The sequence below is a fragment of the Haliotis asinina genome, chromosome 10 (genome assembly GCF_037392515.1).
Source record: "Haliotis asinina isolate JCU_RB_2024 chromosome 10, JCU_Hal_asi_v2, whole genome shotgun sequence".
NCBI lineage: Eukaryota > Metazoa > Mollusca > Gastropoda > Lepetellida > Haliotidae > Haliotis > Haliotis asinina.
In genome coordinates this window covers 41,699,229-41,717,121 of record NC_090289.1, presented here as the reverse complement: position 1 = coordinate 41,717,121, position 17,893 = coordinate 41,699,229, and the positions used below count along the sequence as shown (strand labels likewise).

Genomic DNA, 17,893 nt, shown 5'->3' with positions numbered 1-17,893 from the left:
AGTTCGAAAAGTAGTCAAAGTGTCATTGTGACCTTAAACATAAGGTCAACGTCACCCAAATCGACTGGCCTCTACGTAATCCCCCAATGTAGACTGTCATCGAATATGAAGACATTGGATACAACTGTTCATGAGATATAGCATTAACAAGAATGGGGATGTATGGACGGAAGGACAGTGCTGAATACATACTCCCCCGTTACGCGTTGGGATGGGGCACAACAAAAACACACTGTCCCTCTAACAGACTGGTGTTAATAGCCTTCTGAAATCCAGATATTTTACTGTCCGCTTACCTAGAATTGCCGGAGTTACAAAATAATAGTATTACAATACATACAATTCATGTGAGACAGTTCTTGAAAGTAATTAGCAATGACTAACATGTCACCCACCAGGGACCATTCTTTATTTGTAATTGAAAGGAGTGATAAACATGGTATGCTTGCTGACATTACTTACTACAGGTATGGATGGAAGCTCTTATCAATAGTTTTAAAGACCATTTGCCCTATCATTACACAACCGTTCAATGAGACCTTGCATCAGAAAGTGATACCATATATAAGTTATAACTTGCACCACAGCACTGTGGTTCACCTTGGCATGACGTCTCCAGTTAAAACAACAGTTAACGACACTACTGACATTTTTATGTTTTCTAGATAAGTACTGAGAGCGAAACTGATATTAAATATGAAACGTGTTACAATAAGTTACACAATCTTTTCAATTTGCAAGAGGGTATGTACTGTTGTGTTACACCGTTATGTACCTATGAAGGCGTCAGTGAATATGGTTTTACAACACTTTTAGCGATATTTCAGCAATATCACTGCAGGTGCACCAGAAATGGGCTTCACACTTTGTACCCATGTGATGGGTGCATGCATATATATCTCTAGGCTACAACACTGCCCCTTGCCCCTTGCCTAAGAAGGAAAATATTATTCTGATGTGGTGCAGTTGCTCCATTACTCTCCTATATCGCTGCCATATAGATGGAATATTGCCGAGTGTAGCAAAAAACTAAACTCACTCACTCACTTTCCTACATGATGGCAGTCAAACAAATTCTGACAGCATCTTACGGAGAAAATGTTCTTCAGCATGATAACAAAATATATATACATGCATCAAAAACAAATACTGAAAGGATTTAAGATAATTGTGCTTTCAACAACAAAAAAATTGGTACCTGTTATAAATAGCTTTGAAATAGCAATGACAGATTCGGGTGTCATTACAGGTGTAGTTTTAGCTTAACTGGACTGATGGTTTCTGAAGAATAAACATTACAGACACTCACCACAGAGGTCTCACTAGACTTCTACTCTTTTTTTATATAAATATTTGTGCAATTTAAACAAATGCACAGATAAGCTGCGTATCTGCGAACATTACGTGAATATTTATGTAAAAACTCAATTCTTATTAAGTCAATGTTGCGTACAGGTAGACCTGAATTTTTTTTTTTACATACCCAACAGATTTGATCATACATGCGTACTGATGCATAGATAAAATAACTGGGGTATATTCAGAGCTTCTATTTCAACAAGTGAACTTGGCAAATTGCAGTCTTTCGTATCGTTTCTCATGTTACAGATCCAATTTAAAATAACATTTCAACTTTATCATGTTTTCACGATTAATGGAAAACGATAAATACCCAGCTGAGTGTGAGTGATGTGGGTACAATTTATTTGATTACTCGAAAGAAAATTTGGATTGAGATGAACACAAGCAAGTACATAACTCAATGACCTAAAAAGTTATCTGTAGCTCTTAAACAATTATATACAACACTTCTGTCTCAAAACTTTAACACAGAAATTTGTTCAGAGGCACCAAAAGCTACAAGCACAACTAATACAATTAATACTACAGCTAACTATTGATACAGAGATCAATAATCAATAACAAAATACTTATCACTTATTAATTAATATCAGAGGAGAAACAAAAGTACCAAAAGGCCATAAAAACAAACAAAACTATTTCACAAAGGTTTTTGCAATTATCCCAAATATTGATCCTTTTAGTCAGCCCTAAAAAAAATTTGATACTGAAATCTATATCTGCTTGATGAGAATAATTAAGATGAGAAAAGGATTCATATACCATTGCACTGAAGCACAGCGTTCATACACTTGTATGTATATTTCACATGAATAATTCACTTGAACACAATAAACCTGTTTACTGAGTGAAACATTCATTAAAACATAATTAAACTGTTGTAAAACCCTAGGTTAAAATCCAAACATATGGTATATTACAGGTATACCACTGAAAAGAGAATTTCAATAATATTACAAAATATGACAATAATAACTTCAAGGGCATTGCTCTACTTGATGTACGGAGCAAAATATTCATCATAACATTAGAGACTAGCATATAATTCTCGCTAACACAGCAGCTGTTTCCTAACTGCAATCCAAACAGTTTTCAAGTTAATGGTTCAACAAACATTTCAAAGTTTACATTTTTAAACTCCTGCAATTCATGAAAGAATTAAAATACCATAAAGCAGTGTATGAAACTCCTAAAAATCACAGGAAGCCCACAGGGCTGATCACTGAAAATGTTACTGGCCCTGTTAACATGTAACCAGCCCTGGATCAAAAACAGGAAACTGATATAAGGTGTTAAAAAAAAAATTAATTAGTAAATTACTTGTCATGAGGCACATGCTATTTCATACACTGCATAAGGACAGAACAATGTCATTTCTTGTCTTACAGATCTGTCTGCCATATTTTTTTCAAAAATAAGAAAAAATAATCCAAATTCATTTTGTCCTGCTCAAAAAACAAAGAGTCATCGGAAGATAACGTATCCCCCCGGCCCCCACATGTCTGCAAGGACAAATCATCTGACAGTTACTCATTGCTTTTTTAGACTAAGTTTGAATAGTTTCCATGGAATTCATGAAAATTATAAATGCCATAAATCTGTAATCAGCAAAGTCACAATTTCAAGATCTGTCTCATATACCTGCCAAGATCTGTTGAAAGATATGAAATGGTGTTTGAGTTGTGCTCTGGGAACGAAGGCCATCACTCCATTTAGAGATTGTCAGAAAAACCAAGAAAACAATACATCACAAAAACCTTTAAAAACCAAAAGGCACCACTTTGGGGTCTGCCACACATATCTGCCAAGTTTTACTGACATAATAAGAAGTTTTTGAGCTCTGCTCTGGAAACGAAACACACCTCTTTCTTTTCAGACTCGGTCCAAAACGTTTCCATGGAAACCGAGAATATCGCAAAAACCTGGAAATAGTAAAAGGCACAATTATAGGTTCTGACTGATATATCTACCTAGTTTTGCAGAAAAATATTGAATGTTTTTTGAGTTCTGCTCAGGAAATGAAGCCCATCTCTCAATTTTGAGAGTAAGTCAAAAACGTTTCCATGGAAACTGAGAAAATGATAAATCACCAAAACCTGGAAATAGGAAAAGGCACCACTTTAGCTTCCATTTGATATATCTACCAAGTTTTGCAGAAAAACATTGAATGGTTTTTGAGTTCTGCTCCGGGAACGAAGCCCATCCCTCGATTTTGAGACAAAGTCTGAAACGTTTTCATGGAAATCGAGAAAATAATAAATCACAAAAACCTGGACATAGCAAAAGGCACCTCTTTGGGGTCTGCCACACATATCTGCCACGGTTTACTGATGGATATTAAGAAGTTTTTGAGTTCTGCTCCGGAAACAAAACACACCTCTCATTTTTGTCTGAAACGTTTCCACGGAAACCAAGAAAATAATAAATCACAAAAACCTGTATATAGCAAAAGGCATTTCTGATTGATACATCTACCAAGTTTTGCAGAAATATATTGAACGGTTTTTGAGTTCTGCTCCGGAAACGAAATCCACCCCATGGTGTTCCATGGAAAAACAAAAAAAGTATAAATGCCAAAAATCTGTAAATAGCAAAATGCACAACCACAGGCTGAGGTTACTATATCTATCAAGTTTGGTCTAAAAATATTAAACAGTTTCTGAGTTATCCTCCGGAAACAAAATGATTACAGACAGACGGACAGACAAGGCGTCGACTATATCCCCTGCATTACATGCCAGGGGGATAAAAATATATATGCCAAAAATCTGTAAATAGCGAAAGGCACAACCATAGGCTGAGATTACTATATCTATCAAGTTTGGTCTAAAAATATTGAACGGTTTTTGAGTTATGCTCCGGAAACAAAACGATTACGGACGGATGGTGGACGGACAGAGGAGGCATTGACTATATCCCTCCACATTACATGTCGGAGGATATCCTAATGTTCTTATTGGCAAAAAATGTAAACTTAAAGGAAATTTTTAGGTAGTTTTTTGCCCCACATAAAGGTCATAAATTGCCAAAAGCAAAATACCTGAGTATTTAGGAGTATTACTTTGACTGGTTATTTTATGTTTATTTTTTCCCTTCCTGCCTTAAGGTCTTCTGAGGACAAATATCGGCAAAACAGGAAAAAAAATTGGTCTGGCCTAATAAAAAATTGCTCAGTATCTCTCCCTGATCCCCATAACAATCCAACCAATAGTTTTCAAGTTATTGATTGAACAAGCAATTTTTAGAATCAATTTTGTAAAATTGCTGAAATTCGTACACAATTGAAAAATATTATTTGATTTGAACTAAAACATTCAGTTATATCAGTGAAAAAAAAGAACAAATTTGTATCTTTGTCACTTTGGAAAGAATCTTCGTCTTCCTCTTTATAATGGTATACATGCTAAAATCAAAACGCTTCTTCCCAAAACATACTATAATGTAAATGCACTGGTACGAGGCAATAAGTAATCTTTCATTCAAAAGATAAGGTTGGACAGTGCTGCACCTTGTATCCTTAACTCTCTTAACTACGTACAGATGAACTTGTAAATGATATTGCACACAGTGAGTATTGTCGGTTTTTTATCTATGAAGCCATAAATGCATTATGCATACTTTTGTCTTCTGAAGATGTCGCCATTTTGCAGATAGTTTGATTAATTCAATGAAACAAAGAGACATCAGATGATGACAAAACCCCCCAGTCCCTGTACATTTCAACGAACAAATCAAGTGACAGTTACTTAAAGTCCAGCTTGAAGTTTTGGGGACAATGTCCAAACTGTTACCATGGGAATTATGAAAAATAAAAATGCTCAAAATCTGGGCATTACTTCAAGATCTGTTTGATATATCTGTCAAGTCATGTAGGAAAATACTGAACCTTTCTCAAGTTGTGATCTGGACCTTTCTCAAGTTGTGATCCGGACCTTTCTCAAGTTGTGATCCGGAATGAAACCCATTCCTCCCCTTTGTGATTAAGTCCAAATCGTTTAAATGGAAATGAAGAAAATAAAAATTACAAATATCTGCAAATAGCAAAAGGCACCACGTTTGGTTGTGTTTGACATATCTACCAAGTCTTGAAGAAAGGTTTTGAATGTTTTTCGAGATGTCCTCCGGAAACAAAGCTCACCCCTTACTCTTGAGACCATGTTCAGATCATTTCCATGGAAACCAAGAAATAAAAAAATGACAAAAATCTTCAAATAGCGAACGGCACCATGCTAGCTGATGTTTGATTTACCTACCAAATCTTGAAGAAAGACATTGAACGGTTTTTGCATTCTCCTGAAATAAAGCTCACCCCTCCCTTTTGTTACAAAGTTCAAATCATTTCCATGAAAACCAAGAAAAATAAAAACACCCACATTTTGCAAATAGCAAAAGACACCACTTTAGCTTGTGTTTGATATATCTACCAAGTTTAGCTGAAAGATATGAAACGGTTTTCAAGTTGTGCTCTAGAAACAAAGCTCACCCCTCCCTTTTGAAACTGAGACTGCAAAAAGAAATAAAAATTACAAAAATCTATAAATAGCAAAAGGCACCACTTTAAGTCCTGTTTGATATATGTACCAATTTTGATTGACAGATATTGAATAATTTCTTAGTTATGCTCAGGAAACAAAATGATTACGAACGGACGGAGAAAGCATTGATCATATCCCCCAGCATTACATGCCGGGGTGATAACAAACCTTGTAAAGACACTTACCATCAAGAAGACTCTCTAATGCTTATACCCTGCATATAAATGTAATACTGTTCACGTGCAAGTCCTATCAACTAAACAACTACAAATGAGTGAGTTTAGTTTTACATCACTTTAAGCAATATTCCAAGCATATCAGGGTCACCTGAAACGGACTTTACACATTGTACCCACAATCTCGATATCGCCAGAGTATATATTGCGATAAATCTCCAATATACCTTGGATGCACCTCTGGCTCAGACTGATAATATTATTAACTCCCTTTGCTGTTTCTGCATTCTCACAGTAGCCAAACAGTTAAGCCGCAGTTACAACCAAGCTCACCAGCGTCAACAAAGATGGCAGTTGAAGCTGCAAAAGTTTGTTCGCAATGCGACTCGGATTTGTGGGAAATCATACAAACCAAATGGTTCGAAACTTTTAATGAAACATGCAAGAACTCTTTCAACCTCCTTCAGAATACCTCTGCATCATTCATGATGCCAAGTTAAATCGGTTAGATACTAAAAAATGTGAAAGTGAGTTGTGATTGGTACGCTCAACAACCCAGCGTAGACACCTGATTGGATAAAAAGGAAGCCAAGGAGGTAATAAATTCATCGGTGTTGTAGATGCATCCACAGTAATAGCAGCAGAGATTTATCAGAACATATACCTTGGAGACATCGAGGCTGACTGTACCCATTGAAGGGATTGAACCCAGATCTTCAGCATGATGAGCAAATGCATTTACCACTGGGCTACCACGCCACCCCCAAATAAAACAGAGCAGCACGTGGCAAATATATAGTACATATCGATAGCTCATTGGCAGTAAACCCGTTATCAATTGTGACATTTCAACCAATTCCCAACACTACTGTGGCCATAAGAAAAGGGCTTCATATGTTCCAGTCAGGTTGTGAAATGACAAAAAACTTCAGTCGTTTCATGAAATAGCTGAGAGAGTCAGTAGACACAGCAAGTGACAAACAAACAGGTGTAAATGCTTCAAAGCCAAGCTGAAGTGCAACAGTCTTTGACACAATAGCTATAACTGTTAGTGACAATAAGTGATGTTGAAATTGTGATCCACTTTTGTTGATTAAGTTTTTAGTGATATTTCATGAAATGACTAAAGTCTATTGATTATTACTAAACAAAATGACACAAAATAGCTGACCCTCTTAGTCATTTCATGATATGACTGATTCTGCAATGTGACTGTACCACAAACTTTGTAGGGAAGGAAACCCAGAACACTGTTTTGACCAGCAAATACAATGAAGTAATACAAAAATACTAATATATGCATATTATAACTTAACATTCTTTATCATACCACAGTTCAGGAAAATAAATTATCTCAACATTAAAGTGTAAAGTGTAAAACTGAAATTAAAATAAATAGATAGCTCTCCAAAGTTCAAAAAGTTTCTGATAGAGCAGCCATACACAAGAGTATTTAATGTGATTACCTATCTTCAAACTAATATCTTTTTCCATATGGTATCATGAAGAGACTTCCCTTTTTATAAAAGTTGGCATTAAGTGGATTAAGTGCAGGGCCTAGATTTCGAAGCTCCCTTAGCGCTAGGATAGTCTGAAGTTAATGTCAATGCAAGGCACTTATGACTATCTCCAAAATACTACCAGTACCATACAGAGCACCTTGCTTTGTTATCAGTCAATAAGATCAACAAATATTGAATATAAGTCAATACATAAATACTATACTTTCCAGTCAGTGACAGCTCAATAGGTATGTATCAGTTATAGATATCAGTCAGTTACCTGTTCCTTGTTCAGGGAGAAAGAGTGATGCACTGTAACGATGAAATCCTTCTGTCAGTAGAATTAAGATATAAATTATAGTACCTTAAGATAAAATGTACACAAGGTATCTTAAGTCGTAGGATCAGAGTGACGTCAGCAGAGTGAGTAGGCAATTCTAACTGTCAAAGAAATAGTCAGACCAATATAGACACAAACCTGCTATTAATAGCAACGATTGTTTCACAATAGCAACATTCACCTGACGATGACATTACGTGGGTATGGACAGAAATTTATTTATGTTTAAAAATCCCCCTACAAGTTCTGAACTATTATTCACTGGTAGGACTAAAATATATAGCACTGCTTTAGCAATACTCCAGCAATATCATGGCAGGGGCACAAGAAATGGGCTTCTCACATTGTACTAGTCTGTCTCACAATCCCCGAGTCACATTAATTTGCCTACTACCAAGCCTTCTCTGCAGTGCTAAAACCTTAAATGAAGCAAGTCTAGATGTCCTCAGGTTCTGAATCTCTGGTCTCCCTGGGTCTCTTTTTCAATTAAAATGGGTTTGTTTGTTACTATTATAATTATATATATTCAGAGACTAAGCCTTAGTCTAACAGTGTACCTGTATGGAGAACTGAACCTTGGTACTTCATGCTGATGGGAAAATGCTTAAACCACTCGCCTACCCGACCACCTCGACTGTAACCGATTTGCAGTACTAAGGATGAAACATTTGGTTACATTCAGTTGTATTCTGGCAAACTTTCAAAAAACATATTCAGGGTTTTTTTGGCATTACTTGGTAAAATAGCAACAAAATTTTAAATATGTTCTAATGTATATTAATGCAAGTGATAATCTCACAGAAAATGCTGTCATTTGAAACTTAATCTCATCTGATTTTTTTAAAATTTTTGTTGGTTAACACCACACTCCACAATCTGTAAACAATTAAGTAAACTTCAGTGATTGGCATCCTAAGCATCAATCTATTCAGTTGGGGTGTATTAGGCCTTCAGCAACCCATGCTTGCCACAAAATTCAACTAATGGGATCAGGTGGTCAGGCTTGTTAACGCGGTTGACACATGTCATTGGTTCCCAATTGCGCATATCGATTCTCACATTGTTGATCACTGGACTGTCTGGTCCAGACTCAATTTTTTCCAGACCGCCACCATACAGCTTGAATATTGCTGAGTGCGACATAAAACTAAACTAACTCACCCACCCCTTAATGGTGACTGTCTTGGAATAGTTACAAGCACAATCACTCAATCACATAACACTACTTAAGAGTGAGTGAGTGATTGAGTATGGTTTTATACCACTTTCAGCAATATTCCAGCAATATCATTTCAGGGGACAATTGAATCTAGCCCAGCACGATGTACACACACTTTAACCCAGTGAGCGAAATAGTCACTGGTCTGTCTACACTTTAATCGTCTGTTTAGTTTCTACATTCACATTTCAGGCTAGTGAATTATTTTGTGGGCTAGTAACTTACAAACATAGCTAACCGAACTAACTACAAAAATTTAGAAACTATTTTGCCCACTGTCTAAGGGCGTAAGTCCACCAAAATTAAGGGTTTGAGTTGGCTTGTTTATTGGTTCGTTTATTGTTCAACACCACACCCAGCAACTTTCCAGCTATATGACAGTCAATAAATAATCAAATCTGGACCAGACAATCCGGTGATTGACATCCTGAGCGTCAACCTATGCAACCGGGAAATAATGCCATGTGTCAACCAAGTCAGAGAGTCTGAAAACCTCATCCAGCTGCTTATGACAATAATGGGTTGCTCAATACCAATTCTTATCCAGATCGTCATGGGTGCGGAGGTCACTAAAGTAAGGGTGTGGGTTCACTACAAGAAGGGTGCAAGTAAGGGTCTGGGTTCACTACAAGAAGGGTGCAAGTAAGGGTCTGGGTTCACTACAATAAGGGTGCAAGTTCGACCAAAGTATGGGTCTGTACTAAACAACCTTTGCGCTAAGACTACCTTATGTATGTTAAGGTATGTAAGCTTTGTTCACTTTAGCCTAAAGATCACTTTGTACAACAGTTGAGTGATTAAGGCTTTTATTCACATAAAAAAGGATTTTGTTTCACCTGTGTTGGAGTTATCAGGGTAATTCATTGACTTTTTCAATGTTCTGGGACAAACATTTTTGAAGCAATCCAGACGAATCAATATATTACATTAAAGTTGACGGTCACACCCTGCCTGAACTGATGACAACACTGGCCTTGATGATGATCAGCTAAAGCATGATGATATTTACGAAGTTTATTGATCGCATCAACACCTGTGGACTCAAACATGTCAAACATGGCCACCAGCGATATATTTCCGAGAAAGTATACAGCATGACACCTACATGAATTGTGTAAAATATCAAGCCAGAGATTACATTCTGCATCATACATAATGATATGCACATAAAGTAAGGGGAAAAAATAAGGGATCAATGGGAAAGCACAAGTGTTCCCTTATTTTATCCTAAGTTTCTTAACAAGCTATGTGATACAAAACTTATGAAGAAACTTTGAAAAAAACAAAAGGCACACTTGAACTTTCATGTGAACACTTATTTTTTTTTCCCTCAGGGATGGTTATCAATACAGAGCAATCAATAACCATTAATATAATTTTTCATTATTGCTAAATATCACTGAGGTATCTTCAAGCAAAGGCAAGGGGTGGTGGAGTAGTCCTGTGGTTAAAGTATTCGTTCATCACGAGAGCCCCGGTTTGATTCACATGGGTCCATTGTGTGAAGCCCATTTCTGATGTCCCTTGCAGTGATTTTACTGGGATATTGTTCAAAGCAGTATAAAACTCGACAACTAGTGAGAGGCTACATATTTATGCATGGGTCACAAACACAAAAGGCATTCTGACAATAATTCGACAGCCGCTCACGAACAAGGACAAAATTGTATCTTCTGCACGAGTAAATTAAAAATATACCTCATTACAATAGTTTCACAAGATTTTCATTATTGATAATCATTAATTTTCTGATTATTATCCTTTCAGCCAGACCTACATACAAACATTCTGTATTTCCTCATATAAGCACCCTCAGCTTCTATTTGTTTCAGGCAACTTTTGCCAAGTGTATTTATTCAGAAAGATAAAAAATGAAGAGAATTCTGTGCTTTAAAACCATCAGTTCTTCAGTCAACATCCAGTATTTACACAAGGCTTCACCAAGGAAACATGGTTTCTAATAGTTGAAAAAATCAATTGTTAAACCATTCTTTTCAATATTACATATTCCTCTAGGGCTAAAATAACACATTTCCTATCACAAAAATGTTGTATTTTGATTTGAGGCATATCTTTGTTATTAGGGTGTGCATGATGAAGTTCAGAGTTGAAAAATAAGAGTGGCAAGGCTAAATAGTTGGGCAGCATATTCGGGAATAATGACCCCATTATCCATTAAAGGTCATACGATAACATCAACATCCAAAGATAAGTAACTGATGGTTTACCAAAATAAATATGCATGCATATTTCATAATGAAACATACAGACAAGAAACAAAATGACATTCAACAAGACAGTCATTTAAGATCAGATTGGACATTTGGACATTTTGTTAAACATCACAGTTTCAAAACAAGATGACCAGCAAACATGATGCCATACCTGATGAAGAAGTGACCATGGGAAAAACATTTGAAAAAATACCAAAGACTTTTTGCAATACTAGTGTTTTTTAACAATAACATTGAATGCAATGGAAGAATGTAACACAAAGCAATATGTCTTTTCTGGTCGTGTTATCAGAGACAATTAATAACTAAACCTTGAAACCATAACTTTGGTAATAACTATGCCTAAATATTAACTGGGCTGGGTAGCCCAGATATCAAAGCGTCTGCTCATTACATCAATGGCCTAGGTTTGATTCAATATTTATTTGCAATATTCCAGCAATATCATGGCAGGGCACACACATTTTGCTCACAGATGCAACAAACCTTTGGCCTTAGGCCAACACTTTGACCACTAGGCAACCTCAAAGCCCCCTTGATGTCAAGAACAATCCCTCACAAAATAAGCTCACTTGAATAAAAAATTATTCTTTCAAGCATCAAACTGTATAATTCAAGATGAAATCCTTGCAGGTTTATGGAAAGATATATTGAAATTGCTATCTGACATAGTAATCTGTTACAGGAAATCACAATTCCCTCGGCTGAGAGAAATAACCTCAATAAGTCAGAATAGGAACTACGGACAACTGGTTCGGAGAATTGGTCAAAAGTTCAAGGCTGATCATTGCTTAAGTCACAAAGGTTTATCAAACATTAATTGAGGTTGAACAAACATTGGTTAAAAATGGAGAGATTCTCAATTCAGAGTATTATTTCTAGGTCTGCTTCATACAAGCAACAATTATATTCACAAATCTTGCTGTTCAGAGTGAGTGAGTGAGTGAGTGAGTGAGTGAGTGAGTGAGTGAGTGAGTGAGTGAGTGAGTGAGTGAGTGAGTGAGTGAGTGAGAGAGAGAGTGAGCAGTGTTGTGGATTACCAACGAACAATACAAAAACAAAGTTGGCTAACATTTTTCAGATTATCCAATCCAGCTTGTTATTGCAGATATGAATAATACAATGCCACTTGAGACTTTAATGTGATGGCTAATATATCATGAACATACACTTCCTGGAGTCGTCAAGAAATATTTAGTCATGACTTTTCAGATAATGAAGTGAGTTTTCTGAGAATTAAAATTAAAGTTTTCAGGCACTGACAACTACTATGAGAGAGGAAGCGAGGAGGATGATGGAGAGAGAGAAAGAGAGACAGGAGGTCCACTTTGCTGATACCCATGAGCACTGATGCAGCACTGACAAACGTAATCAGACGGGAACCAGAATTCCATCTCACAATGGTATGTTCCTGCATGAACATGCAACAGCCAGACAACCTGTGCCCACTTGGAATTCAAACTAATCCACTGTATAACACATCTACATGGTAACACTTCACAAGCATCAAGTCCTGCCTGATATCATAATGTTGACACTTTACACAGGCTATACATGTAATCTGTTTCGATGTGAGAATATCAGATTCCCCAATGAATCTGGTAGCTCAACCTGAAAATAATCAATAACTGATTCATTAGTTGAATTAACACACAAACAATTTACAAATGAAATATTATTAGCATGTGAATAGCATTAACAACTACATTTGTAAAGTAGCCATAATATTTTTTAAAAAATACCCCTAACGTCACTACTTAATTCAAGGACAACATGAAGATATAGATCTGTGTCATGACGCCAAACAACAAATAAACAAACTAAACACAAGACCGTCCAGGCAAATTACAACGTTTAAACATACCGAAATATTCTTAAATTCCTACCCTTACATTATAGTCACAAAGCATGTGTAAAGTGGAATTTTTCTATTTATTATGAACAATTTAGAAAATATACATCAGTCAGATGTATGTATAACTAGATGTAGTGACTAATATCATGAGCATTATTCAATGCACTTGGGCTACGATAATCTGATATTAGTCATATCAGCACACCTGACCAACCGATAACAGACTAAAGCAAGCAGAGATTGCTGGGCACGAATTCTATCCACCATGGATACAAATATCTGTTCAAGCATCTGAGGTACTGGGAATTATTGATCAACTTAATCATCAAATACATACTTAGGTTTTCAGTGAGTCCATAAGAGAATGTTGTTTTATGACAAGGTCAACAGTATTTCAATTAAGTAAAAGTGATCTGTAAATAATGCTATATAAACAGTGGATAAACAGAGAAGACTTTACAATGCCAGAGTAATACTGGCACAGTGGCAGACAACAAAGCATGTGGCACTTTAAGACTAACCAACAAGGAGTGATTGAGTGAGTTTGGTTTTACACCGCTTCTAGCAATATTCCAGCGATATCACGGCAGGGGACACCAGAAAATGGGCCTCACACATTGTACCCATGTGAGGAATCGAACCCGGATCTTCGGTGTGACAAGCAAACGCTTTAACCACTAGGCTACCCCACCGCCCCTAACCAGCAAGGAATTGATACTATCTGTCCTGAGGGTATGACTCGTCACTGGTACCAATCCTCAGACCTTGAAGAGATAATTACATCACAATGAAAAGTCAGTGTGTAATTCCATGTTTTGAGTAGGTTATTCAAAATATTAGTATTACTAATCAGCATTTTTAGAGAGAGAATAAAGGAAAATATTTGACATGTCAGTTCTATAGATACATTTTACTAAAGCTATTGTTCAAATGATGTCATGAAACCGGTTTATAACATTAATAATGCATAACATCATATCTTCTCAACAAAGAAGCACTGTGATGTTATCTGTTTTCAACTGACCAATCAGCGCTGAAAATCACTAAAGCTAGAAAGCTGTTTCACATGATCATTCTATACTTACAGTCAATAGCTTGTAAATGCAAGCACCAAATTGCAAGTCAGTTTTCACAAAAAACATGTCTTCCCTTTGATCAATTCTGTCCCAAACTTCAAAAATGTCTCTCTCAAAAAGGTTTGTCTTTGAAATACAACCCATGAGATCCATGCTTGTAATAAGTGGCAACAAACAGGATTGGTTGGTCAGGCCCGCTGACCTTATTGACACATCATCGTAACCCAATTGTGTAGATCGATGTTCATGCTGTTGATCACTGGATTGTCTGATCCAGACTCAATTGTTTACAGACCACCGCCATACAGGTGGAATATTGCTGAGTGACTTTAAACAATCAATCAATCAATCAATCAATCAATCAACCTTTGAAATAATACTGACCATTATACCTGTCATTATGACCCCAAAATCAATTATCTCGCTGAATAAAGACTTAGTTCAGATACAAAAACAACTATGGTGCCATTGGTACAGAAGCTCACCTATATCAGTTTATATAAGTTAGAGAGCATACGTGGTGGAAATAATGTTAAATTACCTCTTCAATTCTAATCAAATTAAATAAATCTTATTAACATTAGAGATAAGCAGACACAAAAGAATGTTTTCTTTTCCATGTGAAATCTTGTTAAACATTTTTATGCCTTCAAAAGCATACTTCCTTAAACATGTTAAGTGAGTGACAGCAATATCAAAACTGGGGAGACACCAATGTAGAGAAACAAACCCTGGTCTTTGCCATGACGAGCAACAATCACTTTAAACTATACGCTACCCCACAGCCCCAAAACAGTTTTAAGATCCGTATTAGGTGGACAGTGATGTAAGACAAAAGGCTGCTGACTGAGTTGGGATTTACGTCACTCTTAACAATATTCCAGCAATATCATGACAGCGGACACAGAAATGAGCTTCACACATAGTACCAATGTGGTGATTCGAACCTGGATCCTCTGCATGACGAGCCAACGTTTTAACCAATGGGCAACCCCACTGGCCCCCAAACAGTTTTAAGATCAGTATCAGGTGGACAGTGATGTAAGACAAAAGACAGGAATTATGTCAAGCACATACGTTATCACAACAAGGGTACTAGATGTTTGCAGCAAAACTAAAATAGCTACCTGTTTGATGTTCTAAATGCAAGAAAGCTTTCACCATGTCAGTGAGTGAGTGAGTTTGGTTTTACGCCGCTTTTAGCAATATTCCAGCAATATCACGGCCGGGGACACCAGAAAATGGGCCTCACACACACATGGGGAATCGAACCCGGGTCTTTGGCGTGACAAGCGAACGCTTCAACCACTAGGCTACCCCACCGCCCTTTTCACCATGTCAATACATTGCAGCATTTATGAAGTTGATCCATAAATATTGAAAATCACAACTACAGCACAAAAAATACCTTTCATGCAATGACTAAATGACTTTGTCAGCTTGATTTATTTACTAAATGAAAAGGAATATACATGTGCACCATTTTCAGTACATTACCCACTTTCCATTTGAAAACTTGACCATAATAATAAAAAAGGGATGTACACAATTAGATCCTGATTTCACATCTTATTATCATAATTTATATTTTATCATTTTTTTCAAAACTCTGCTATGTTCTCTGATTCAGTCATGCTTTCATCAACTTTTCCTAACAAAAAACACGAATAGTTGTATACAGCTAATAAACATAAGTTCAAAATCAAAATTAAAATTTAAACAAACATGTTCATATTAAAGAAAAAAGACTGCTATGAAATCAGGTAATTTCTACGTTTACAACAGAAATTGCATTAACTACCAGGTTAACAAATATCATGGAACCTATTTCAAAATTAACAATTTTGTATGTAAAGTGAAACTTGTCATTCCAGGAAACTCCTCATTCCAGACAATAACTGTTTGCAAAAATCAATACCATTACACACAGACAAGTACAATACAACCGATAACCGACAACTTTCTACACCAGTATTAATTAATTATATAGATCTACATCAGATTTTACCATTAACAGTTCTGTTCAGATTAGTGACTTCTGAATGAATCACTGTCCTTTCAGGTTGAATTTCTGAATTTTTACAAAACTCAAAAATCATAAGCTATAATAGATCCATCCTATACTTGTCAAGATTACATTCCATTTCATTTCAAATTCAGGAATGAAAAATGTTAAAGTCAGACCAAACATAACAGCGAAACTTATTGCACTATTAAACTTTCTGCATCACCTTTGAAGAGAAATGCTGATAGCCCATCTTTGTTGCTAAACTATAATTCCTAAAAAATAAGAAATGTTCTAGAAATGTTCTTTAATTATTTAACAATGCACTATCCATACTTCAGCTTTGGCTGGTTCTAATATAAATGTCACTTAGTTCTGCGTCCAGAATGAATGTCAGTCATCCCCTGTTATGACTCACTGAGCAATCTTCGCTGGGTTCACTCCTGCCAATATGGGTTGGGCCACTACATGGAGAACGGTTCATTTTTCTCCGCAGTTGCTGAAATGTGCTTCAAATGGAGGCGACTGTTTTAAACAGTTGCCAACGTGCTGGAAAATTCCTTAAACAATTAATGTGACTTTGAGCGGGTAATGATTTTGTATTTTCCCTACGACCCAATTTACAAGACTGCGTAACTTCCACTTTAGTCCCCCATATAATATCCCACTCCAGTGCGCCAGGCGCAAAAACGAAAAAATGACAGCATATGGACATTTTTCTCAACAGCATATATGAATGAGTTTGACACACACAAGATGTAACGAACAAAATTGGAAGCCGTGACCACGGACCTATTTTCAAGGTAGAGACGAGCAGTCGTCGAGGTGCCGTCTACAAGTCTCATACAAGACTCAACAAACTAGACGCAAAATGATTCACACATGAAACAAGTCACACACTCTATGACATTATGGCGACAACTGACCTGAACATGAGATTCCTCTTCAAAAGCTGTCCGTTGATATAAACGTCATCTGTAAACAACAAAAGGAGTCAGCTGTCATTGAGAAACGTTGGGGGAACTACAAAATAAGCCAGGAAACCGCAGCGTTGAATCGTTCACTTCGGATGCACTGTCCAGCAAAGTGAAAGTTTGAATTGACAAACTTTCTGCAATAACAATAAATTCAAACCATCTTGCAACCGCGAAGCATTATATAAAACCGTATTCTTCCACTTCGCGTGTACTTTTTAGTGTTTCAAATTTCGCCCCCCACCCACGCACCTGCAGCCATTTTGGATTATAGGCAGACATTGGCAGACTAGGTCATGCAGCCGTAGTTTCGCATATATGATATGGCGCAGTAAATTTTACATCCGTGACCAATCCGGTCATATTTACAGCATTTGGGTAGCTTTATTATAATTATGCATAAAATATTGACCTAAGGTTTCTGTTTGGCTTCCAGTAATTCATAATTCAATCAATAACCCGTAGCTAGGCAATCTATTTGCGTAAGAGGTGACGTCACGAAGGCATTTTTCCCCGTGCTGCCCAGTTCAAGTCTACAGACTTTTTTCAAGAGCATCATGACTGGAATAGCTTCTCCGGTACTTTCGTTGTGTGCCATATCTCACGCATAGTGCG

General features: G+C 36.6%; 1 protein-coding gene across 1 annotated transcript in view; it reads right to left on the bottom strand.

The window, feature by feature from the left end:
• The window catches only part of LOC137297981 (early growth response protein 1-like), a 77,227-nt gene extending 59,945 nt beyond the window's left edge, over positions 1–17,282 (bottom strand). The window contains exon 1 of the mRNA XM_067829996.1: positions 17,231–17,282. The gene's annotated coding sequence lies outside the window, so the exon portion shown is untranslated. The remainder of the gene's footprint in view (positions 1–17,230) is intronic.
• Between the last annotated feature and the right edge of the window lie 611 nt (positions 17,283–17,893).